The sequence below is a fragment of the Symphalangus syndactylus genome, chromosome 4, assembly GCF_028878055.3.
Source record: "Symphalangus syndactylus isolate Jambi chromosome 4, NHGRI_mSymSyn1-v2.1_pri, whole genome shotgun sequence".
In the NCBI taxonomy this organism is placed as follows: Eukaryota; Metazoa; Chordata; class Mammalia; order Primates; family Hylobatidae; genus Symphalangus; species Symphalangus syndactylus.
The window spans coordinates 30,925,672-30,951,769 of NC_072426.2; the positions used below are offsets into that span (position 1 = coordinate 30,925,672).

Sequence of the window (26,098 nt, forward strand, 5' to 3'; positions counted from 1 at the left end):
ATTCTAATGACTTAGCTTCGCTTTGACTCACTGGTTTTTATCTCACTTTAACTTCCAATCTCGGTTACAGAGAGTGTTAAGGCTGGAAGAAATAACATTTTGGTAGATGGTAAAGGATAAGTACGAATCATGTCAAGTTGTTGAAGCTTTCATTAAATAAAGCAAGCTATTTGAAATCTTAAAGCTATTTAAATAAAGGGCTAAGACTTTTCTGTTTTATTTACTTAAGAGCTTAAAAGATACTGTTGAAAATTTAACTGTTAATCTACTGTAGGGTGTGGTTAGACATTTATTTTGACAGTGCTCACTGAAAATTCAATTATATCCCCAGAGTCAAACTTGCCCATCATCAAAATGTCTAAAGATCTGAGTGTTTATGGGGTAACAACAAACCAAATACTAAAAAGTTTGCCAGAAATCTGTCCTACAACATCTAAACGGAACAATTGGGTGGTTGTCTAAGGCACCTAAACTCAATATGATATTTCAGCTAAAAAGAGTGAAATTATAACTAAGCAGTTCATGCAAGTTACCAAAAGAGAAGATATTCTTTAATAAAAAAGTACATTTGTAGAATGAAAGAATCTCAGTGTTGTAAGAAATATTTGAGATCATTTCAGTTAGGCTTTTCATTTCTTAAATTAGAAACTGAAGCTGAGATTAAACAGCTAATAAAAAGACAAAGCTGATCCATGACATTGGTTTGGGCAATGATTTCTTACATATGACCAAAAACGCACATACAACAAATGAGATTACATCAAACTAAAGAGCTTCTATACAGCAAAGAAAACAATTAACAGTGTGGCGATTCCTCAGGGATCTAGAACTAGAAATACCATTTGACCCAGCCATCCCATTACTGGGTATATATCGAAGGGACTATAAATCATGCTGCTATAAAGACACATGCACACGTATGTTTGTTGCAGCACTATTCACAATAGCAAAGACTTGGAACCAACCCAAATGTCCAACAATGATAGACTGGATTAAGAAAATGTGGCACATATACACCATGGAATACTATGCAGCCATAAAACATGATGAGTTCATGTCCTTCGTAGGGACATGGATGAAACTGGAAACCATCATTCTCAGTAAACTATCGCAAGGACAAAAAACCAAACACCGCATGTTCTCACTCATAGGTGGGAATTGAACAATGATAACTCATGGACACAGGAAGGGGAACATCACACTCCAGGGACTGTTGTGGGGTGGCGGGAGGGGGGACGGACAGCATTAGGAGATATACCTAATGCTAAATGACGAGTTAATGGGTGCAGCAAACCAACACGGCACATGGATACGTATGTAACAAACCTGCACATTGTGCACATGTACCCTAAAACCTAAAGTATAATAATAAAAATAAAAAAATATAAATAAAAAAAGAAAACAATTAACAGAGTGAAGAGTGACAACTCACAGAATGAGAGAAAATATTTGCAAATCATATGTCTGATAAAGAGCTAATATACAAAATATACAAGGAATTCAACTCAATAACAATAAAACAAATAACCCTGTTAAAAAAATGGGCAAAAGACCTGGACAGGTATTTCTCCAAAGAAGACATACAAATGGCCAGCAGAGATATTAAAAGGTGTTCAATATCACCATTGATTAGGGAAATGCAAATTAAAATGAGATTTCACCTTATTTTAGAATGGCTATTACAAAAAAAAATGAAAGACAAGTGTTGGTGAGGATTTGAAGAAAAGAGAACACTTGTAAAATGTTGGATGAGTTCATGTCCTTTGTAGGGACATGGATGAAACTGGAAAACATCATTCTCAGTAAACTATCGCAAGGACAAAAAATCAAACACCGCATGTTCTCACTCATAGGTGGGAATTGAACAATGAGAACTCATGGACACAGGAAGGGGAACATCACACTCCAGGGACTGTTGTGGGGTAGGGGGAGGGGGGAGGGACAGCATTAGGAGATATACCTAATGCTAAATGATGAGTTAATGGGTACAGCACACCAACATGGCACATGGATACATATGTAACAAACCTGCACATTGTGCACATGTACCCTAAAACCTAAAGTATAATAATAAAATAAAAAAAAAAGTTGGTGGGAATGTAAATTAGTGCAGCCATTATGGAAAACAGAAGGGAGGTTTCTCAAAAATAAAAAAATATAATTACTATATGACCGAGAAATTCTACTTCTGGGTGTATACTCAAATGTGTTAAAATCAGTATGTTGACTAGATACCAACACTTCCATGTTCATTGCAGCATTATTCACAATAGCCAAGATATGGAAACAATCTAAGTGCATATCAAGGGATGAATGGATAAAGAAAATTATATATATATATATATATTTATAATGTATACCCACAATGGAATACTATTCAGCCTTTAAAAAGGAGAAAATTCTGTCATTTGTGAAAACAAAGAAAAATCTAGAGGATCTTACGTAAAGTGAAATAAGTCAGGTACAGAAAGACAAATAAATAATGATCTCACTTACATGTGATAAGTAAAAAATGTCAGACTCATAGAAGTAAAGAGTAGAATGATGGTTACCAGAGGCTGGAGGAGGCGGGATAGACAGAAAAAGAAGATGCATTTGTCAAATGGTACAAGGTTCAGCTAGATAGGAGAAATAAGTCCTAGTGATCTATTGAGCAATAGGGTAATTATAGTTAATAATAATGTATTATATATTTCAAAATTGCTAAAAGAGTATACTTTAAGTGTTCTCACCATAAAGTAATGATAAATATGTGAGTTGAAAGATATTTTAATTTACCTGATGTAAATGTTCCACAATGTATATGTGTATCTTAACATATTGTATGCTATACATAAGATAATTAATTATCAAATAAAAACTTCTTAAGATGGAGCTGCGCCAAGAATCCAAGACTCTGAATTTAGATTTTTCATTTTCTATTATGCCAAAGTGTTTCCTGAAAATTAAAATTGAATATGGCATGTCCAAAAGAATACGTCATAAGAAGACAGGAAAGGGAGGACTACTGCATATACTCATATTTTTAGTCAGTTGTGTAAGATCTTATTAGAAGAAGAAAATCAGATGTTTTAAGAAAATTCTTATAACTCCCATAATACTGAAATTTTATGGCAAACCTAAAACCTTCAATTTTTAGGTTTTATAAATAAAACCTAAAACCTTGCATATTTATTTAAAGTGAATCATATATATGCAAAGTTTTTATTGAGATTATGAAAGCAAAATCTCTCAAAGTAGCAAAACATAAGTATTTATTTTAGACTGTACTATGCAGAATAGCAGAATGGTGCCAATGGCAAAAAAAACTTCCAAAAGAAATAAAAATTACTGAGGTCTCACCCCAGCTCTACTAATCTATGTCTTAGTAACCTTGTGTAATTCCTACAAATTCTGAGCATTGCCTTTAATGTATCTGCATTGTTCCCACATCATTTCATAAACTTCAAATACTCACACTTTGTAATTGAAACAATATACAAACTATATTATTAAATAAGCTATGGGATGATATTCTCAATCTACCCTATAAGGATACTATCTTCCTGTCAGAAAAGTTAAGACTCTCCAATACGTATTTACTAGCCAGATTTTTTTTTTTTTTTTTTGAGACTGAGTCTCTCTGTAGCCCAGGCTAGAGTGCAGTGGCGAAATCTCGGCTCACTGCAAGCACTCCCCAGATCTTAATTGTGGAATCTCCTACAGTGTCCAGTCAGTAATCCATTATTAGTTTTGCCTCATGTGCCCTAACCACCTTCTCTTTACCTTCGATCTTAAGCCCCAAAATGAAAGTTATTATTCTTGGCTCAATTATCCAAATTATTTGAAGAGAACTGGTGACACTATAGCCTATCTTTATCTGCCGCCTTGTGATCCAGGCTTCCTAGGTATCTGTGAATATTCACATTAGGTTACCTGGACTCCATAGAGGCAGCACCAACAAAAAACATAATTTGGATATACATCACTTTTAGACTTTCGAATACATGCCCCACCTTATAATATGTGAACTGATTATTCACTTCTAGACATTCAACTTTCAAACAGGTATGCTCTGTATTAAACATCAACATCCTCCTTCCCTTTCACTGAGAGGACATCGGGAAAACAACAAGATGCAAGGGAAAATTCACACATAAGGATAATTATTTGTGATAATGGTGACAATGATCCTTATTTCTTTTTCTGCTTTTGTGAATTTGCAAATGTCCTACAAAAAAGTGTATTAAATGACTGTGAAAGTTCATCTAAGTCCCTAGTATTATTTTTTTTCTTAACTCTCTAGAAAGTCGTAGCCTTGTAGCTCAAAGCAAAATAGAAAAGACGCAAATCATTCATAGGAGAAGTGTTGATGCAAGTTTCAATTACTGAATACATTTTTAGCCATTTAAAACTAAAAGAAAAGTAATGTCCGTAATTCCAGCACTTTGGGATGCCGAGGCGGGTGGAACACAAGGTCAGGAGATTGAGACCATACTGGCTAACATGGTGAAAACCCGTCTCTACTAAAAAATACAAAAACAAAAATTAGCCGGGCGTGGTGGCAGGTGCCTGTAGTCCCAGCTACTCAGGAGGCTGAGGCGGGAGAATGGCTTGAACCTAGGAGGCGGAGCTTGCAGTGAGCTGAGATCGTGCCACTGCACTCCAGCCTGGGAAAGAGAGCCAGACTCCACATCAAAAAAAAAAAAAAAAAAAAAAAAAAAAAAAAAAAAAAAAAAAAGAAAAGAAAAATAACAAAACTATTTTACTCTTTTTTTATGATTTAAATTTTATTTTAGGTTTGAAAAGTGAGATATATATCACTTAACCGTCAGGAAGCATGTAGTAAACTCAATCTCTGAACCAACGTTACCTAAAACAGAGATGTTCCTTTTCTTATACTCATCTTTAAAATGGAGGTAGACAGAGAAACTGATGCTTTTCTAGAGATTGTAATGAATTCAAACATATTCATTAATTTTATAGCAGTTATTTTGGTTTCACAGTGAAACATAAAAGGTTCTATCTTATTGGAAAGAAAACCAAGTAGCTACCTAACTACTTGATGAGAAGGAATTTGTTCTACTGTTTTAAGTGCATGAGGGATAAAGCAAGACTTAGAAATATTTTTGTTAGACTGTTTCATTTTAATAGTATTTTCTGTTATAACAGAAATGACCTACAGTAAAATAATTCAAAATATCCTTCCTTCTGAAGGTGATTTCCACATAAAATTGTAACATTACTATGATCTAAATTTAAATAAAATTTTCTATTGATGTTAAAAGTTTGATAATACTCAGTTTGTTAAAGTGGTTTGGTCACTATTTGGGTACGATCAACTTCAAACCATAGGTTTTTAAATGAACCAAAGTCTTTGGTTTATTTCTGTAGCTTTTTGTCTAATTTGATTAATAACTAGTATACCAGTCATTCATATACAGTCTTAACTGGCCAACCAAGGTTTACTTGGTAGAAGGGTGACAGTTTACCCTTTAATACCACCTAATTAAAATACACAAGATGTTCTACACAAATAACAGCAAATTGTTTATTTCTAAGAACATAATTTTCCTTTTATAGGAAGCTCTCAACATTAATTTGGAGCCACATTTTAATTTTATAATGTAATCATTCAGTAAATGGTCATTAGATATTGGGTTATTTGGAAAATTGTAAAAAATCAGACTTCTGATGATGTCCTTTAAAATAATTAACTTAGCTGGAAACAGTAAAACAAGACTTAAAAATACAAATCATAACATGAATATTCAAATGATTGTATAGTAAAACAATTGTATGCAAATAATAAAGAATAGTGACTATAACAAAAAAGTTTAACAGATTTGACATAAACATTTAAAGAATATAACTTACATATATGAAAATAAGACATCAAAACTTGAATTGAAGCTGTCAAACTGTGAAAAACAGTAGTAAACAATAAAAATCACTTACTCATTGGAAACACTGCAAAATGTCATGAAATCATTTCAGAAATGAAGGTACATTAATGAAAAATAATCATAGTTTTAAAGTCAGTCTCACCTCACCTTTAAGAAACACACAGTATAAAACATCAATAAAAGGGATAATTTATATTACTGCAATAAAATGCAAATATATATATTGTATACTAGCATCCTCTCTTCAATGTATACTTTAACCCAATAGCTTTCTGCCACTAGAAATTTATCAGAAGAAAATAATGGTAGCTTAATACCAGCACTATAATACCAGCACTCTGGTAGGCTGAGGTAATAAGGTCAATTGAGCCTAGGAGTTTCAGATCAGCCTGGGCAACATAGTGGGATTCTGTTTCTACCAAAAAATAAAAATAAAAAATAAAAAATGCCAGTCATAGTGGCTAGCACCTGAATCTTTGCTGCTTGAGAGACTCATATGAACCTAAGTTGATTTGAGCAGGAATATAATTTCAGTCCAGGAGGTCCAGTCTGCAGTGAGCTATGATCATTCCATCGCTGCAGCCTGGGGGACAGAGCAAGACCCTGTCACACACACACAAGAAAATAATTCAGAATGTGTACAAAAATATATAAAGGTGTTTCTGAAAGCTGCATTTGTAACACTGCAAAATCAATGTCACGTTGAGACAGAGGTACCAAGATTAAGGTGGAGTCACCAGTGACAATTGAAATCTGGAGTCAGAATGCTGTATCTAAGGGGACAACAGTTTCCTTGCTGCAGCCCACCATTACCATGCAGCAAAGTTGCTCTATTACTTCTGAATTTTCCACATTTTTAAAGAAAAGCAGAAAATCCAGTTTCTAGGACAAAAATCAAGTTACAAGTATTGACAGAAAAATCACTTTTAAATAATTGTAAACAGTAACAACACACTTTAACAGTAAATCTAATTCAGCCTGACACCAGGCTGTACCAATAGATACAATGAAACTGCATAATATTGGTAAAACAATTGTATGGTAGAAAAATACTGGCATAAAAATGTTCATAGAAAATTCATAAATGGAAAAAGTAGTCTGTTTTATTTAAATAAAAAGGAGCTAGATGAATTGCAGATAACTACGTATTAATAGTTACACCTTTCAATTTTAGAATTAATCATATACTTTTCTTTATTTTTTGAGTTTTCATTATTGTGATGTATTATGCTGAAATTAGCAAAAAAAAAGAGCAACTCTCTGAGTGATACTTGTAATGAGAAATAAGGTGTGTCCCTAACTAACCCACCTATGTGTCAGTTTGAAGGTAGCAAGAAAATTTTTATCACAGTCTGGGAGAATGGGAACCTGTGATATGTGGCAGTGACATATTGATAACACTGTGCACTGAGGTGACTTGAGAAATATTTGTGTACCTAATGATTTCCAGTGTCATAAAACATAGGTAAGAACACTGAATATTACCACTGGTTGATATTTGGTCTCTACAATAGTGAGTATGTTGGTTAATTTTAAATGTCAACTTGAATGGACTAAGGGTTGCCTAGATAGCTAGTAAAACCTATTAAAGTATTATTTAATATAGCATTGTAGAATATACATTAAATACATTATTATGTTACATGTATTATAATGTAACACATTATAAAATATTAAAGACATTATTACATTAATACATTACTTAGTATAGTATTACTTAATACATTAAAATGGTAGCTAAGCTTGAAGAATCCCTGAGCAGACAAAGCCAGTTAGACCTCATAAGCAACCTCTCAACCTTGCTTGCTTTGCAAACATAAACAAAACTTCAGGTCTTTTTTGTAAATGCCTATATGAAAGAAAAACAGAACTTTCTTTTTCTTTCCAAATAGGAGTGTTAACTATAGTTTTCCTGTTCCTGTATCACATTACACACTGAGTGTGTGGGAGAGCAGAGAGATTTAATTTACAAGTTTTAGATCAAGAGAGCATAACCAGATCCCAGGTTAAGACTAAACACTACAGAATACTCACATTAGTAACACTTGTCTTATAAAAAGATATACTCTTCACTGTAATTGCTGCAAACAATAAAATACTGTAAAATAATACGCAGTGTGTTTGTGAAAGGTCAATAACATGCTTGTATTTTTGCTGTTGAAAAACTACACAAAAGCAAATGACTAGAACAGTAGACCAATTAGTATCAGTAGAATTATACCATCAAACATTCCACTGATCTTGAATGTAAGATCTGACATAACCAGATAATTCCATGGCAAGGCAATAAACTGCATTTACATTCTCTTTCTAACAATTAGTGCAAGCGTATCCAGATAAACTACATTGATTCTACATTATCTTAGGGTGAAATCACCTAATAACTTCTTCAGTACTCTTTCTTTTAATTTTTATCCTAATTATCTGTCTGAAAATGGTCTTTTAAATTGGGAAAACTGATTACATTACATCCTTCAGTTCAGAGTAGCATTGGGTAACGACATTTTGTCTGCAGACAAATCACTCTTTCACAGTCATCAGCTTTTAGAACATTCTAAGACTTTATTTTCCATCTAAACTTTTCAGTTAATTTTACTCTAACTTTTAATTGATGTTACTGAGTAGCAAACGAGCCTGAAGGACACTGCTTTGTTTTGAAAAATGAAGAAAGAAAGGCAGGTAAATCCTATAAATGTAATTCTAATGAAATCAAGATAAAATATAGTGTTTATAAAAAGATACAATTATTTCTAATAACTGTGCTTTCATTTCAAATAATTTTCAACAAGTTAGTGATGAAGAATAAATACAATTCCAGAAGAATCCAGGATTTTTTTTCTATTGCATTGCTTTTTATTAAATTATAGCTACCTGAAGGCTTTGAAAAATTGAACACCAGTAAAACTGCCCTTCTTTTGTTAATATGTTTTGTTTTCTTGTTTCATTTTTAATTCAACTAGTCATTCACCAGAAAAATTTACTTAGGTAAACTGTTTTGATTATCCTTTCATAGCATTTAACGCAAGTGTTATTTGTTGTAGTCTTTTGTCTATGAATTTATTAATGCTGAGAAACTGAACATTCCTAGGAGTGTCCTAATAGGAAAGAAAAATTAACAATTTCAGCTGTATTTTTACTTAAATAAATATTCATATAGTTTACCTTTCAGGATCATGCAAACACTTTGATTATATAAGAAGGTCTTTGTATACACATCAAACTACCAAGAAGTCGTATCTGATTTTGTGCTTTTCTACTACTCTTCCCCCAAACACTTATTCGAAATGTTTACTTTTTAAAGGGTCTGAACTGTGTGTCAAGCACTGACACCAGCATGTTACCTGAATTATCTCATTAAAGTCCTGTAATACTCATGTGGTATTAGCAGTGAAGAAACTGAAGCACAGAAGCTTCAAGTAAAATATCCAGTTTTAGAGAAACTAAACAGTAGAGTCTGGGAGCCCAATTACTGACCTTGTACAATTGCCCAGTATTGTGTACTGACCTAAAAAGGCCTATGAGAGATCAACCCATTAAGATCCATGACATAAAGAAAATTGTTTGTCCTACAATATCCCAATCTGGATGAAGGCAGATAAAGAGAATATGCTTAGGCATGATGACAAAAAAATAAGAACTGTGAATGCACTTTACAAAACAGAAAGGAACACAAGGGAGTTTGGAACCAAGTTGAAAATTAAATATGTTCATGTGCACATAACAAAAGTCTGATCGTAAATAAACTGTGTCAACAGTGTACTATGAAGGTGAAACTTTCTTTTTAGAATCCGCTAAACCCTGCATAACTTGTAAAAAAAAATGCAAACACATATGTTGATGTCCTAAACCCAATATTTCTTTTGGCTTATATACTAAAAACAGGAATTCCTTCCTGTAATGAAGAAAAAAACACAGGCATCAAGGAGTAATAAAATTAATGTCTTAGAATGTAAAATATAGAAACACCAATTAAGGCTTTTTTTTACATAATACATGTGAAAACTGCTGATTTTTTTAAATCAGAATTTAAAAAAATCTACAGCGTAATTGGTTCTGGCAATAAGCAATCACATTCTGCTGGAGGTAACTTTAGTAATGTCAAGCAAAAGTCTTAAAATTATGACCAGTGATATTCATTTAAAATACTCTCAAGAGCTCTTAGAAATCAAGAACACAGTATCTGGACCCTTGATTTGAATCCACACTCAATCTCTTTCTAACTGGAAAATTTTGGACAAAGTTTTAAACTTTCCTGGACGTAAAATGCCTAGCTAGCAATAACTTTAGAAAATACTAGGAGTTTGTAAAGTTACAAGAATCAAATGAGTTAATAAATGTAATGTACTTAAAGTAATAACTGGCACAAAATAATAACATAATTCATTATTTTTTAATATCTAAATTCTCTAGCTTATAGCTATTTTGAACAGATAAATATATATATAATTAAAATTTCTAATATGTGTTTTTGATTACTTATCATGTAGAAAAATATAGCTTTCCAGATGAAAATATAGTATCTAATGTAGAAGTCACATATAATATTTATTAAACTGGAATGCTATCATTTTAAATTATTTTGAAGCTCATTAAAGTAAGTCTGCACTGGCCAACTTTTTACTTATTAATTAAATTTTTGCCTAGCATAGTTAATCTCCTTTTCTAAGACTTAATTCCCAAATCTATAGTCTTTCTTTTCTCATTTGGAGATGGGTAGGAGTACTATTCCTTTCTTGCCCATTCCTTCCTCTATTTTCATTATAATAACCAATATGCCCTTGCCTAACCATATGCCCCCAGTTAATAATACAGATTCACTGTACTGTTTCACCAAATTTAACCTGTTATTTTTGGAAATAGGACGTTTAAAAATGGGTTTGTTATTCCTTAATACATGCCAAAGTCATCAGTATATCATGGTCCAGATGTATTCTAAATACCAACTGAAAAACATTCTTAAAGCTACGAACACACAACATATTTCACAGAGTGAATAACTGTGAGAAGCCTGGGAATTGTAGACATTCTTGAAAAGCTACTTTTTTTTTTTTGCATGTGTGTTACAAGCATTTGCACAGGTTATATTTTTATAGCTCTAGTTATAAAAATAGAGAATAAATTATATTCCCTCACATCTGTACAAAATGGTCAGCAAGAATACACATCTATAGAAGTTTAAAGTATTTACTCTTTTTCTTAGTTAATACATGTTTCAGAACTTAAAGAGAGCAAATCATAATGCCCATTGATTATAATGTCACATTTTAGTTATTACATTATTACATTTACTTATTATAACTTTTAGAATTTTAGGAGGAAAACAATAATTCTGAGTGTGAAATTTGAATATTTGCACCCTAAAAATTTTCAATTCCATTTTCAATAATTTAGTAGAATATTTCTTAGAGAAATAAGAAGACAATTAAAAACATGAAGTACTAGTATTTCAAGTATATTGCAAAGCCATTAATAATATATAATCTAGCAGTGGTACAATAATTAATATATTATTTTTCAATTATATTAAGTTTTAAGAACTCAATGCGCCTAAAATTTTTAAATAATACTATATAAATACAACTCAAATGATATCAGCTCAAATTCATGTATACATCTTTGCAGCTAAAGTCTTTTAAAATTAAAAATAATTTAAAATTTTGTCATATTTATGAACCCATTTTAAAGAACATAACATGTCATGCAAATGTTAATTTAATACATAATGCATTAGTAAAAGCTGTTCTGAATATATACATATATTATCTTTATGTTGGAAAACTATTTTTAAACAGCAATTAGATTCTATTGATTCATCAAATTATTAAATCACAACATTGCTAAACTCAATTTTTACTCTCCTAAGCATATTGGAATATATGAGAATATACAGTAGAGATAATTATATGAATAGAATTTAACTTACATGTTTTAGCAAAGAAGAAATAAAAACTGGAATATTATGGGTTTCTAACAGGCCTATTTGTTAGTTGTCCTTTTAAAAATTTATTTATAGAAGCATTTTGAGTGAAGCTCACAGATTATTTAATAACTTGTTAATTAAAAAAAGTCTGTCTTTTTTGGCAGTGTGGAAAACACCATAGAGCAGGGGTCCCCTACCCCAGGGGCTGCAGACTAGTTACCTGCTCATGGCCTGTTAGGAACTGGGCCTCACAGCAGGAGGTGACCTGTGGGACAGGTAATGCTAGATGGCATTACCACCTGAGCTCCACCTCCTGTCAGAACTCAGAGGGGCATTAGATTCTCATAGGACCAGGAACCCTACTGTTAGCTGTGCATGTGAGGGATATAGAGGTTGCACACTCCTTATGAGAATCTAATAACTAATGCCTGATGATGTGAAGTGGAAGAGTTTCACATACCCCCTTTCCCCACAACCCACTCACCCAGCCATCTGTGGTCTGTGAAAAATTTTCTTCCACAAAACTGGTCCCTGGTGCCAAAAAGTTGGGGGACTGCTGTGTTAAGGTGAAAAAGGGTACATGTGGTAATTATTAAAAAAAAAAGTTCAATAAATATAGGAGAAAACTCTAACATCATATGTATATGTGGACATACATAATAACATATACATGATTTTCTGATTTGAAGAATGTATAAAAAATGAGAAAATGACATTGAAACCCTTATTAAGGATCATTCATAGTTAAATATAAATATACTCTTGCGCTCTCTCTATATATATTTATATATGTATATATCATATATTTACATATGTATATATCATATATATTTACATACGTATATATCATATATATTTATATACGTATATATCATATATATTTATATACGTATATATCATATATATTTATATACGTATATATCATATATGTTTATATATGATATATAATATATATTCATGTATATATAATATATATTCATTTATGTATATATAATATATATTCATTTATGTATATATAATATATATTCATTTATGTATCTATAATATATGTATATATTATATATTTACATATGTATCTATAATATATGTATATATTATATATTTACATATGTATATATTATATAATTATATATTATATATTTATATATGTATATATTATATAATATATATTATATATAATATGTATTTTATATTATATTATATATTATATATTTTATATTTGTATATAATATATATTCTATATATTTTATATATTATTTATATATGTATGTATTCTATATTATATATTTTATATAATATTTATATATGTATATATTATATATTATATATTTTATATATCGTATATTTATATATGTATACATTATATATATTATATATTTTTTATTTATATTATATATATATATACATTTTATATAGACAGGGTCTCACTTAAGTGATCTGCCAGCCTCGGTCTCCCAAAGTGCTGGGATTACGAGCCTAAGCCACTGCACCTGGCCCACAGTTAAATATCTTAAGTCAAAACTGATAATTGTACCTCCTTTCTCTTCCTCACTTCATTCTTGAAAGGAATTTAACACTAAAAAAGAGGTGGAGACTTAACTGAGTCATTCACAAACAAGAACTTTAGAAAAGTGAAAAAGCATAGTTATATAAATCATTTCTAATGATTTGTTCATCTTTAAAACATAGGTCAATATTTCTATTTTACCCAACTTTACTCAGCTGTAGGATGCAGTCCAGAAACATCTTAGTGTAAGAGTATTTTTCATAAAATATATTTTATTTAAATTGAATTGCTGATCAACCATAAGAATTCCACTGTAAAGTAACCAAAGTACAATTCTTAGAAGACTATCATGAAATAGTTTTAAGAATTAAAGAAAAAGTAATCACTTTTCACCAACAATCAAACTTTTAGTTGGCATAGCATGAAATAGTTTTAAGAATTAAAGAAAAAGTAATCACTTTTCACCAACAATCAAACCTTTAGTTAGCATAGCATGAAATAATTTCTCACATTGGCTAAAGAAAACCTCCAGAAACCTGCTGGCAAATGTCGTCTCCCCACTCCCACTCCTAAAGAAAATACGGGCTGGACCGAGTCACCAGGATTTCTCCTGCCTCTTGGAATTGCTCTCTGTACCACAGAGCTGTCTTCTAGTCTAATCCCACTCATAAAACTGAGCAAATGGCATACCAAGACAGAGGCTCTAACACGTGTTTGACCTTTCTGAAGCATCTCAAGTCCCTGGATTCCACCTCCTGTTCTCCATATTTTCAAACATGTTCTCGAACATGTGTTCGACCTTTCCGAAGTATCGCTAGTCCCTGGATTCCACCTCCTGTTCTATATATTTTTTAATGTTAATATCCTATTCTTATTGTTAAAATGTGAGTTTCTACACAAGTTATTTCTTATTTGTACCCGAAGACTTTGAATAGGCTCTGGCACTCCCAGACATGGGTTATCAAACAGATGCGGGCCTTAACTAGGTCGTAGGACTGGACTTACATACAAGTGGCTGTGGTTTGTGAGACTAGGTTGTAGTGTTTTTTTTGTTGTTGTTGTTGTTTTGTTTTTTCATTTTGTGTAAGGACTTGAAAACCTTCAGGGGACACGTGTGTTAAGATTTGTCTTCTAGTGATCTTCTTTTAAAACACAAATCAATCCCATTAAGGAATCCATTAAATCACTATTAGTGTGAATGGATTTTTTTAGGTAGCACGGATGAATTCAATGTAAACGCAAATGTAGTATGCGGAAGAAGAGCCATTCTCATTCTATGAACATAGGACAGGGATGAGAATATATATAACATTATAGTTAATGAAAAATACATATTTCTGAGTTGTGTGAAATCAATTGAAGAGATTTTATATATATATATATTCTATAGATATAATATGATTTTCATCAGAGCACAGAGGATGAAGACAGAAGAGAAGAGATAAGAGTGGTGGCTACTAGATCCTCTTGTGGGATTATTTTTAAAAAGGCAGTCTTTGGCAATAAATGGGCACTAACACCTTCTAGTAGATATCCATTGGCTTGAAGAAAAAAAGTGTCAGAAAATTTATCATTGGAGAAAAGTCAATGTTTCCATTAGAATTAATGTAGCTAAAGATGGCTCAAGGGTAAAATTATTCAAAATACTATGCATCACAATAGTGCCATCCTGTGGACTACTCTCTCTCTCACCCTATGGGGAAAGGGGTATGTGAAAGGAAAATGAATTCTAGAGCAGCAAAACAAAATTCTTTATTTTTTTTTACATAGAGATTGATTGTGTTTGCTATCAGTGGTGTAATTATTTTACAAAGAAGCCCTTGAACTATGGCAGAAATTCTGGATGCTCTGTCACTATGTGTCAATCTCAATATATCAATCATAATGCCTGTGATTTGGGGTTAATATGAAGCAAAAAAAACTTCTCTCAGGTTAAGTTTATTTTCCGAGAATTAAACTAGTTTCCTAATTTTTTCCCCAGGTTTCCAAATTCTTAGTGTAACACCAACCAAATATCAAAAGAGATTATTAGAGTTTCAATAAAAAAACTAAAGAATAAGCTTATAATTCACATTATTCCATTACATGCATTATTAGAGAGGACATTTCATTAAAGCATGCAAGCTGCATTTTTTTTTTTTTAATTTCGACATGTAGATAGTTTAAACTAGAAGCAAGCCAACACTTTGATATAGCATAAGGCAACTGGTAAATGTCAGTTGACTAAAGTGGTTATTTAAAGAAAATAAGCAAATACAATATTCTTTTTGTCTATTGATATGTGAGGCTGTACTGTTATTGGGCAAACTTTTTAATTAATAGAAAACTCTAATACGATGACAAAAACATGTTCTGTAAAATAGTGCTGTATACGAAAATAGTACAAAAGGGGGAAATTAGAACTCTGAAACCATAGTGTCAATGAACACCACACAGATTGAAGACCACAGTAATGAATGACCAACATCTTTAGGCTGGAAAGAGTGGGAAAAATTAAGAATTTAATGGAGATGTTATTTTCAAAAGTAGACTCAATAAAATGACCAAAGTCACCATTGGGTTCAGAACGTGATCAATCATCTCTTTCACTTTTATGTTACCTTTGTGAAGTTTTATTAATGGAAATGAAGAAACTTACTAGAAAAAAATGATTGTAGGCACTGTTAAATTTACTTTCTCTTTGTATAATTTCATGAAAGTGATCTGAACTGCTTTGCATTAGTAGGGAAAAAGATAAATATATAAATATATGAAATTAAAAGGTGAGAATAAATAAAAAAAGTTTTTATCTCTCCAGTGAGAAAGTGATAATCATAATGTTTAGTTAAAGCTATCATCTAACCAAACCCAGCAGTACACTGATTTTTTTTTAACTTAAGATTTTAATAATGCTGAAGCATTTCTGTCACCTCAGTATTAGTGCTTCCTGGTTTAAATCTCAAAGGGCCGCCATCCAAGGCTACAAATACACAAATGATAAAATTTTGGTATTCGAGAATACCCATCTTCTAATAGGACAGCCATGACAATAATAATGGCATTGATAGAAGAAAACAAGAAAATTTCAAGAAGATATACACTAGGGAAAGTTTTTAGATTAACATGCAAGTATGACACCCTCCCTCACAAAAATCAAGTTCATTAACACTAAGCCTGTAAATTTCATAGAATACTCCTTGAATTAGGAGAACTGGAATCACCCATCCTGTTAGATATGCAATTAATTGGACCCTCTTGAACCAGGATCTTGTGTGTTAGGAGTTGTAAATCTCAATTGTTAAGCATCTTCAGGCACTAAAATTTGAGAAAAACTGTTCTAGAGCCTGGAACTAAAGAGTTTATTTGAAAGTCCACAGTTACAAATGAGATCTGTTTTTTCTCCCCTTGGGATTCTCAAGCCTTTTCAAAGCATTTACCAAGCAAAGAATCTGCCCTTTGAGATAAACCTGCTCATGCAGATTTAAGATAAGGTTGATTTCCGCTGAAGATAATCCATCTTCTACACAAACACACACTCTCCCATACACAAACGTCTCAGATTTTTGCTTTATTTCCTCCTCTTCTACACTGTCCTAATTCTCCTTAAGTACAGTCCATCTTCCTAATTGAGTCCTACTCTTACCACTTTCATGATACTCTGGTCTCCCTATACTCTCCATGTCCTCCTACACACCTGGCTCAGCAGGAAGCCTAGACATACATAGTATATACCCAGGAAATGTATAAACTATATTGTCAGGGGATTAATTTATTTTAATTCAGGGCAACCCAACTGTGAGCTGCCCTAAGAGGAAGAATACAAGTAACAAGGGCCATTGCACAGAGGGAGATTTACATTCAGACTGGAAGCTACAAGTGTACAGAAGCAAGACAGAGAGAATAAATAAATAAATAAAATAAAAAAGCAAGCAAGCACAAAGCAGCAGCAGCAGTTCAAGTTCCAGATTCCACTAGTTGTAGTTTAATGTAAAGGGATCCTTGTAAGGAGAGATGGTAATGTTATTGAGGCCAGATCTTGGATCTTGCCTCCCACTGCTTTATAGGATATCCTGAAATCTACAGCACACATGTGTGAAAAAGTGGATAAAACCATCTAATATTATTCTATTCCCACAAATGAGATCAGAAATAAAATGTACAGTAGTGTCTTTATGGAACCAAGTATTGCAAGATCTGAATACTAACGGGTTCATTTATTTCATTCATTACTGTATGTAGATATGAAATTCCAGGCACTGATTTTTCATTAAGCCACTCTCTTAAGGTTAACTTGCCTCTCTCTTTTCACCTATGAATTCATATGCTTGCCACGTAAATTGTAATATTGATTTTTAACATTTCCCCACAGTTCAAAAATATTGTTTGCCAAAAATCAAGGGCCTTTTCTAACAATTCATGTAATTCCTGTTATTAACTAATGTGTAAGAGTAGGGAACAATTAAACATACTGTATACAAAATCTTACCATGCTGAATTGCACCCAAGATACTAGTTCAGTCATCCTTCAAATTACCTCACAACTAAAAAGGATCAGATACTTAAATAAAAACTTCAGGCAAGGTAGGAAAGAAGTCTTTTATCATCCCTGTATATTGCAAAAGTGTTCCATTCTCTCTAAATTCACATTATATTTATTAATGAGCAGCACATGGAAAGAAAGAAAATGAGAGAGAGAGAAGGAAGGAAGGAAGGAAGGAGGGAGGGAGGGAGGGAGGGAAGCAAGGAAGGAAGGAAGGAAGGAGAGAAGGAAGAGAAGATAAAGAAGGTAAGAAGTCAGGATGGTAGAAAAGTGAGAGACAGAGAGCTAGAGCTAGAGAAAACAATGAGAGATAAAGGAGAGAAACTCTAATGTCTTTGATATCTCTCAATTTAAAAGAGAAGGATGTCACCCCTTCCCCCCCCCCCCCCGTTTACATATAATGGAGCAAGCCAAGTCTCCATTCACTACATGTGGACATTAAGTAAACTTGCATGGGGAAAACTTTTGGGGGGAAATGAAGGTGATTTCTGAGCTGCTACTGCAGTTGTATATGACACTGACATTTATTTCCCATAATTCTTGCCCACAGGAAACACATCCTTTAAGAAACTGAATAAAATCAAGTTGGACATTCTCAAAATCTGCAAGGTATCAACTTCCCTGAGAAGCTCACATTCCCCCAACACAAACACATATATATAAGGAGCGAGACATTCAGGCGATGAGCTGTGAAAGATACTTCCACCTTGTGAGGGGGCCACGGATTTGGTTATTCCTGAACCTGAATCCGAAAAGCGGGGGTGGGGTGTGCGATGACAAATGAGCGTGAGAAGAATGTTTCCATGAAACCAGAAACCCTTTTGGAATCTGGGCTGAGAATCAGGATCCCACCCCCTTGCCTACCTCCAGACTCCAGTAAGCAACCTCTGGCGTCTTCCCCTCTGCTCCTTCCGCAGCAGCGGACGTAGGGATCCCGAGCAGCCAGGGAGCTTAGGTCCCGCAGAGAGCTCCTGCCAAGCGCTTCTCTCTCTCGACTAGTTACCAATTGAGAAAAAAAAAGGGTCAGAGACACACAACAAGAATGGTGATCAAAATCCAGTGTCAGGCACCAGGGTCCCAGAAGGTTCCGGCTCGTCTTCTGCGCCCTTACCCAGCTCTCTTCGTCTGGCAAAGGGTCACCCAGGGAGCCCCCAGCAGCAGATCCTTCCCTTTTGCTCCTCCTGATAGCGCCAATCTTCACCACCACTGCCACACTGCGCGCCCGCTATCCACTCACCGCACAGCCAGAAGGCCTGCGGGAGACAGCGCTGGGGGAGGAGGGTGGATTAAAAGGATAGATTTTTGGAAGGGTAAGGGAGAAAAACTTTGATGTTGTAACCACACACAGGACTGAGAAGAAACCAAAACAAGTTGCAGCTTCAGGAGCGGGTAGGACGCTTTTAGGGGAAAAAAAAAAAAAAAAATCACCCCCTACCAAAATCAGGGGGAGGAAGCTCCCTTCTCCTTGAGCAATCACCGAGCGCACCTCGCAATCTCTGATCTTCGAACGCACTGAAAAAGCACACGGCATGGGGAGTCCTGTTGGTTCACTCCCGGGGTGCGAATACCAAAAGCGCCTCCCGCTGGAGAGGCTGCGGGGAACTCGAGGCAAAGACAGAGGCAAACGCAACGCTGGGAAGAGTGAGGGGAGTCCGAGCTGCCGCCTGCAAAAGCAGAGACGCGTCTCCCTTCGGGCAAAGTGACTGCTACAAAGTCCGTTCCCTCCTGCGCAGGGACAGAGACATTTAAAGGCCTGAACGGACGTCAGCACCAGTCGAGCTCGCTGCGTGAGCGCCAGGTCTCCCCGCCCCACGGATTGTAGCGCGCACAGGGCGATCTGCTGCTCGCGAGGTAGAGAGTAGCTTACTTGGGGAGAAAACAGAGCTGGTGGCGCTGCGGAGTGTCAAACCCTGGAGCCCATCGTCAAGACGTTATACTGATGGCTGTTCTGCTGTGAGTGCACTTGCCGAATTGAACAGAGCCAGAGCTGCGTGGAGAGGGGTCTGGCCACTCTGCGCGAGCGCACCCAATATTGGGTTACCAAGGAGCTCAACACCTGGTTTTCAGAAAAAAACAAAAAAACAAAAAAAAAACAACAAAAAAAACACTTTTCTCTTTAGCTCTGGTTTGAGTCGGTATTCTGATTCATTTCTCAAAGTTAGTTGAAATCCATTGAGATGTCTTTTACAAGAAAGGGATTAGACTTTCCTGTCTTGAAATTCCAATCAAGATAATACTGAATCTTTCCTTAACCCCCACTGTCTACTTCCTAACTCAGAGTCACAATGGATGAAAGTATTCAAAGGTCTTCAAAGGACCATTACCCTGCATTCTAAGACGATTTGCATACTTAGACGCCCTTTAGTAACTTTAAGAGCCTTTGCACAAGGAAGTTGTATTTCTTATAGTAATACCCTTCCATAAGTGATATTTTCTGAGGATTCTGCAACTGTCTCCAGAAAGACAGCGAAGAATTAAATTCTAAAACTCAGAAATATAATGGAAAGTGGATTTATTTTTCCTGTCTAAAGTGATCAATTATGTTTCCAACTTATTTTTACATGGTATATCAGCTATTACTTAAAGCCACAGAATCAAACAGAGGTGGAAAAAAACGGAATTCACATTACTGTGGTCCTTTCCTACAATTCCTTTGAGGAAATACGAGTGTGTGTGTGTGTGTGTGTGTGTGTGTATTATGTGTATATTATATGTACATATAAAATATTGTCTGTGCTATTAGGAGCCCAGGTTCTGTGCTGAGCACCTTGAGACTTTTTGTGTAGAAAGTAGTGAAGAATGGGTAACGGAATGGAGAATCTCAAGACCAAAGGAACCCGTGAAAGGCACTTACAGCTGTACGTTTTTCCTTGTTTAGTTCCAACCTAACCAAGGTAGGGTCTTCCTTGCTTAGTCACTTGAAGCCTTTCAAAAGTGACATCAGCTTAACTTAATAATTCCACACTGCATACAAATATCAAAATAACAGAATGCATCCCATAACTATGTAACAGTTATGATTTGTCAAATAAAAATAGTATTTTTAAAGTGACATAAACACAAATTCTGCCAGAGAGCAGGGTCCATATTTATTCATTTTTGCACAACCGCCCAGCGGCCCTCCCTCTAGCGGCGGTCAAGGAGTCTGTCTCTCTTTCACTTGATGTGTGTATGTGTGTGTGCGCTCGCGCGCGTTTATGTCGGGAAGGTTGATCACTAAGAGAGCTTACAAATATCTGTAGGCTCTCCTGTGTAACATCCTTCTCTTCCTAGCCAGGGCCATTCACCGGTAGGCTCTCATGTGCCACTTCTAGAGCATGCTCTGATGTTGGTCCTGAACTGGAAGAGTCTGACCAAACTTGACGAAGAGGACTGTCAAAAGGCGCTAGAAACTTCGTAAACTGGCAACAGTTACGGCATTTTTGCTCTGCGAAGAATACGCCCAGAAGGTTCAGAAAGAAGTCGGGAGTGCAGATGGGGAGAAAAACGTTGAAGGGCTATGGAAAAGCGTCAATAACATAAACTGATTTTAATTTTTCTTCATAGAAATGTTTCCGGTGAAATTTTCTAAGAAATCAAGGGACAGTTAATTTGCTTGGTTGATGCTCACACTCCTTGCTCTCACTAGGTCTCAGGTCTTCCAAGCCTAGCACTCTGTCAAAATGCTTTCGGGTTGAGGGGGAGGGCTTTCCTGGATTCCGCGACCACAACCCGCCACCCCAAACCCCACTTCCCATGTCCTTGATTTTTGAGGCTTTTTGGGAGGGCATGATTTCGGGCAACATCACTCTTGGCCAGTTCAGGGGAGCATAGTCGGAAATCTTCGGTTGTATTCCTGACTCAGTCTGGGTGCGGAGCGAGCGGAGACAGGAACCGAGATGCAAAGGCGGATGCAACCAGCGCACCCGCGGCAAGAACCAGTTTCTAGCCCAGAGCCTGCGGTGCCGGGCGGGCTCAGGAGGCTGGTAGGTGGTTATTTGGGATCATTGGGACATCAAGAGGAAGGGGTCACTCCAATCCCTTGGAGATCAGGTTCTCGGGGACTCCATGGCCAGACCCACACGGCGCCCTTCACATGGTGGGTGGAGAGGGTACTCCTTGGCCGAATTGACCCCGCCCTGCCCCGCAGGGTCAGCCCCGCGCCCACCCACACAACCAGTCTCCGGGAACAAAACTGTCTGGATCTACACTGACCCATTGACGCGCTTTCCCAAAGGAGGAAGGACCCTAACAAAAGCAGAATCGTTCGTGGGAGATTTTCCACCAAGAACTGTTACCTCCTTCCCCGTGTAATCGGTTTCCACTCAAAAGGATGCGGAAAGGACCTCGCCCTCTGCTGTCCCTTTCGATTGGCCCAGGACTGGGCGAAGCTGGGAGCTGCCACGGAGGGGAGCCCCGGCACCCCAGCCTCTGCGCAACCTCCCCCAGCACGGAGGCCCTCGGCCCTCGTCACCAATTCCTAGGCAGAAAAGCGCGCGGCCGGAGCGCGCAAGTCTTGGCGTCCGGAAACAAGTGTTTTCCGCTCAGTCATGGCGGCTTCCCCAGTCGAACAGAGCGAAAGGGCTCTGGGCGACCCTGCGACTTTCACCAGACCGCGAGCCCGGAGCACCGGCGGGAGGGTGGCCAAACGCGGGGCTAGGGCTCCCCCTGCGCTTCCGGGCGCGTCGGGAACTGCAGCTGGTGCGCCACTGCCTTCCCCGCGCCGTGCCCAAGAGCGCCAGTAGAAGGAGGAGGTCGGCACACCTGCTGTTCCTGGTTACCCCCACTCCCATTTCCTTCCCAGGAGGCCGATTCTGTCCATCCCAACACGCTCCGAGGCTCCTGCTTGCTCCTGTTCCCCCTCCCGACTCCCCGGGTAACAGTCGACCTTAGGGTCATAGCAGGGTGAGTACTAACTAGCACGCAGTTAGCGTGGACTCTGACAATCCAGGGCTCATAGGATCACGTTTCCAAAAGCGCTGAAGAAAGGAACTCTCCTTGACTATGCCTAGAAGGATCAACTTACTGTGTGTTTGCGATCAATCATAGCAAAGCTGCCTTATGTAACCTAAGCACGTCTTTGCCTTTGTTTTTGTTTTTTGTTTTTTTCATGCCTTGACAAGTCAAAGAAACAAGATTTGTAGTACTGTGTAGACTAACAACTGTTTCTCTTCTACAAGATAATTAATATATTTTATTTATTTTCTCTTCTAAAATAGTGAAAATAACGTTGGTTTAATACATATAATAAAATACATTTTAATACTAATTGATGGATTAAATTTACAAGACAGTACATAGTATTGAATTTCCACTTATTATAACCTGCTTTTTTTAATAAAAATAATGAAACTCATTTTCTTAGATATAAATATACACACACATATATATATATAAACTTATAGAAACAATAAGTTTCAAATTCACAGTACATGGCAAATACAGTCAATATTTCTAGTATAAGTCTTAAAAGAAAAATAATGTCCTTACTCTCTCTCTCTCAAAAACTGTGTCAGAATTCAACAAAGCAATTGATTAGAAACCATACTCAACATATTTATTCACAAGTAGTAGTAAACTCGGAAAAAAAATGTATTGGTAGCTTAATAATTTATATTTCCTATAAATCTCATCTCTTACAACAACTTTTAAAAAGTGCCTTGACGAGCCAAGGATGTTCTTGGATATTTGAACAGATTGTCTTAAAATGTAGATTTTTTTTTCCTGCCATCATCAGTGATTGTCATAGCAAACAGATGCAAATAGCATCTGCTTCCATGGCAGATGCCAGGGTGGTACTGGCATCCTTAAAATGTCCACAGAGTCTGTCTGGACAGTAATTAGCATTTTGTGGGCCCACCCGTGCTGTGTCAAGCTCTGCAGCAGTAGTAGAGATATTGTTAAACAACCCGATGTTTTATGATTACTAATTATGGCGACAGTACTAAAATATAACAATGATCTTAATGATATGCCTCTTCAAATTATATTTAAACATTTCCCAATTACCTTTACACTAACTATAGCCAATGAACAAGTTAAGAAAATTTAGGAGGAATAGATAAAATGTACATTTTTAATGATTTGTCCCATTCCTTCAGTTGTATTTGTCAGAAATACTATAACTAACATTTATTGACTATTTCTTGTTTGTTTAGTTCTACATGAACCTTTTTATGCACATAGCCACATTATTTCCTAACAACAAATTCGTGAAGTCAGGATGATTATCTCCATTTGTAAATAAGGAAACTGAAGCTTTCAAAGGTTGTAATACTGTGGACAGATTCTAAGAGCTGGAGAGGCAGTATGCTGATCTAAGTCTGGAGTTCAGCATGTGATTGTGATAAACAAAATAATGGTCTCTCAAAGACATCTACATCTTAATCCCTGGGACTTGTGAATTTGTAAAGTTATATTGGCAAAAAAGAACCAAGGTTGCCAATAGAATTAAGATTCCCAATCAGCTGACCTTAAAATAGGGAGATTATCCTAGATCATTGGAGCAGGCCTAAAATCTGGAAAAGAGAGGCAGAAGAGGAGGTCAGAATGATGCTGTGTGGTAAGGAATCAACCTAGTATTGATATCTCTGGGTTTGAAGATGGAGGAAGGGGCATGCGTGGGCCAGGGAATGTGGGTGGCCTCTAGAAGCTAGAAAAGGGCAAGGAAACAGGTTCACCCTAAGAGAAGGTCAGCACCTTGTGGACAATGTCACCACAGTGAGATCTGTGTCACTTCTGATCTACAGACTGCGATAAAATATGTGTGGTGTAAAGCCATTACATTTGTGATAATTTGTCACAGCAAGATTAGGAAAGTAATACATTGATGCAGATCTTTTTGAATCAGAACCCACATTTTAACCTCTGTACTTTTCAGTCAGTGATCAACTTCTGGATAAGAAGAAGGTTATCTACAAAGACCAAATAAGAAGCCCTTGGGAGTCAAAAGAAAATAATCTAGGGGAAGTTTGACACTGATTCTATTTCTCCTACACTAATAAATCCACTTAACATCTGGCAAAGGAACTAGGTAACAAATACGCTTTTATATGCCCTCTATTATCATTTTACAAAAAAATCACATATAAATTCAAATGGCTTATATATATATGCTTATTTTTTTACTGAATTAGTTATCAGTTTGCCATTTTCTTTAAAAATATACTCAAACCCATGCCTTAGCAAGCAAAGTAAACTGTTAAGAGACCAAGGCTGGTCGCGGGGGTTCATGCCTGTAATCATAGCACTCTGGGAGGAGTGCATCCAAAATGGGTGGATTACCTGAGGTCAGGAGTTCGAGACCAGCCTTGCCAACATAGTGAAACCTTGTCTCTACTAAAAATACAAAGAAATTAGCCGGGAGTGGTGGTGCGTGCCTGTAGTCCCAGATACTCAGGAGGCTGAAGCAGAATTGTTTGAACCCTGGAGGCAGAGGTTGCAGCGAACAGAGATTGCACCAATGCACTCCCACCTGGGTGACAGAGCGAGACTCTATCTCATTAAAATAAAATAAAATAAAATAAAATAGCAGTCAAGTGAAAATAATAACTCAAAAGTATGGATTCTGGAGTGAAGTTAGTAAATAAAGCGCATGCCACTAAACATTTGGTAGCAGTTGGCTATAAATCTTATTCAAGTTTTTTTTCTATAAGGCAACTTGAATAGAGAAATGTGATTACAGTATATAATAAGATGTATGGTTTCTGTAACATAAACCTAAATCTTTTTCTATTGATAGGGAAAGAATGGAAGCAAAGAAGGAAGAAGAGAAAATAGCACCCAATTTCTAACAACAAATTTGAATCTAGGAAGATAAACTTATGTTCCATGAAACTAAAGCCCCTTTCTAACTTATAATTATTTTTAATTTAATTTTATTTTTTGAGAGAGGGCCTCACTCTCTCACCCAGGCTAGAGTGCTGTGGCAGGGTCAAAGCTCATCACAGCCTTGACTTCCCAAGTTCACATGATCCTCCCACCTCAGCTTCCCAAGTAGCTGGCACTGTTAGTATGTGCCACCATACCCAGCTATTTTAAAACATTTTTGTAGATGGGGTCTCACCGTGTTGCCCAGGCTGGTCTTGAAACCCTGGGCTTAAACAATACTTTTGCCTAGGCCTCCCAAAATGTTGGGATTACAGATGTGAGCCCCTGGGTTTGGCCTATGATTATTTTAGATATCAAAACACTGAGCCACAAATTATGAACCCTTCTTTTTCATGAGTAATACAAGACAGAGGTAAAAATCAAAGGATGGATTACATATCTACTGCAGCCCATCCTGT

The 26,098-nt window shown here is 35.9% G+C and overlaps 1 protein-coding gene across 1 annotated transcript in view; it reads right to left on the reverse strand.

Moving 5' to 3' along the window:
• The window catches only part of PCDH15 (protocadherin related 15), a 1,819,045-nt gene extending 1,800,160 nt beyond the window's left edge, over positions 1-18,885 (reverse strand). The window contains exon 1 of the mRNA XM_063637885.1: positions 18,696-18,885. The gene's annotated coding sequence lies outside the window, so the exon portion shown is untranslated. The remainder of the gene's footprint in view (positions 1-18,695) is intronic.
• Between the last annotated feature and the right edge of the window lie 7,213 nt (positions 18,886-26,098).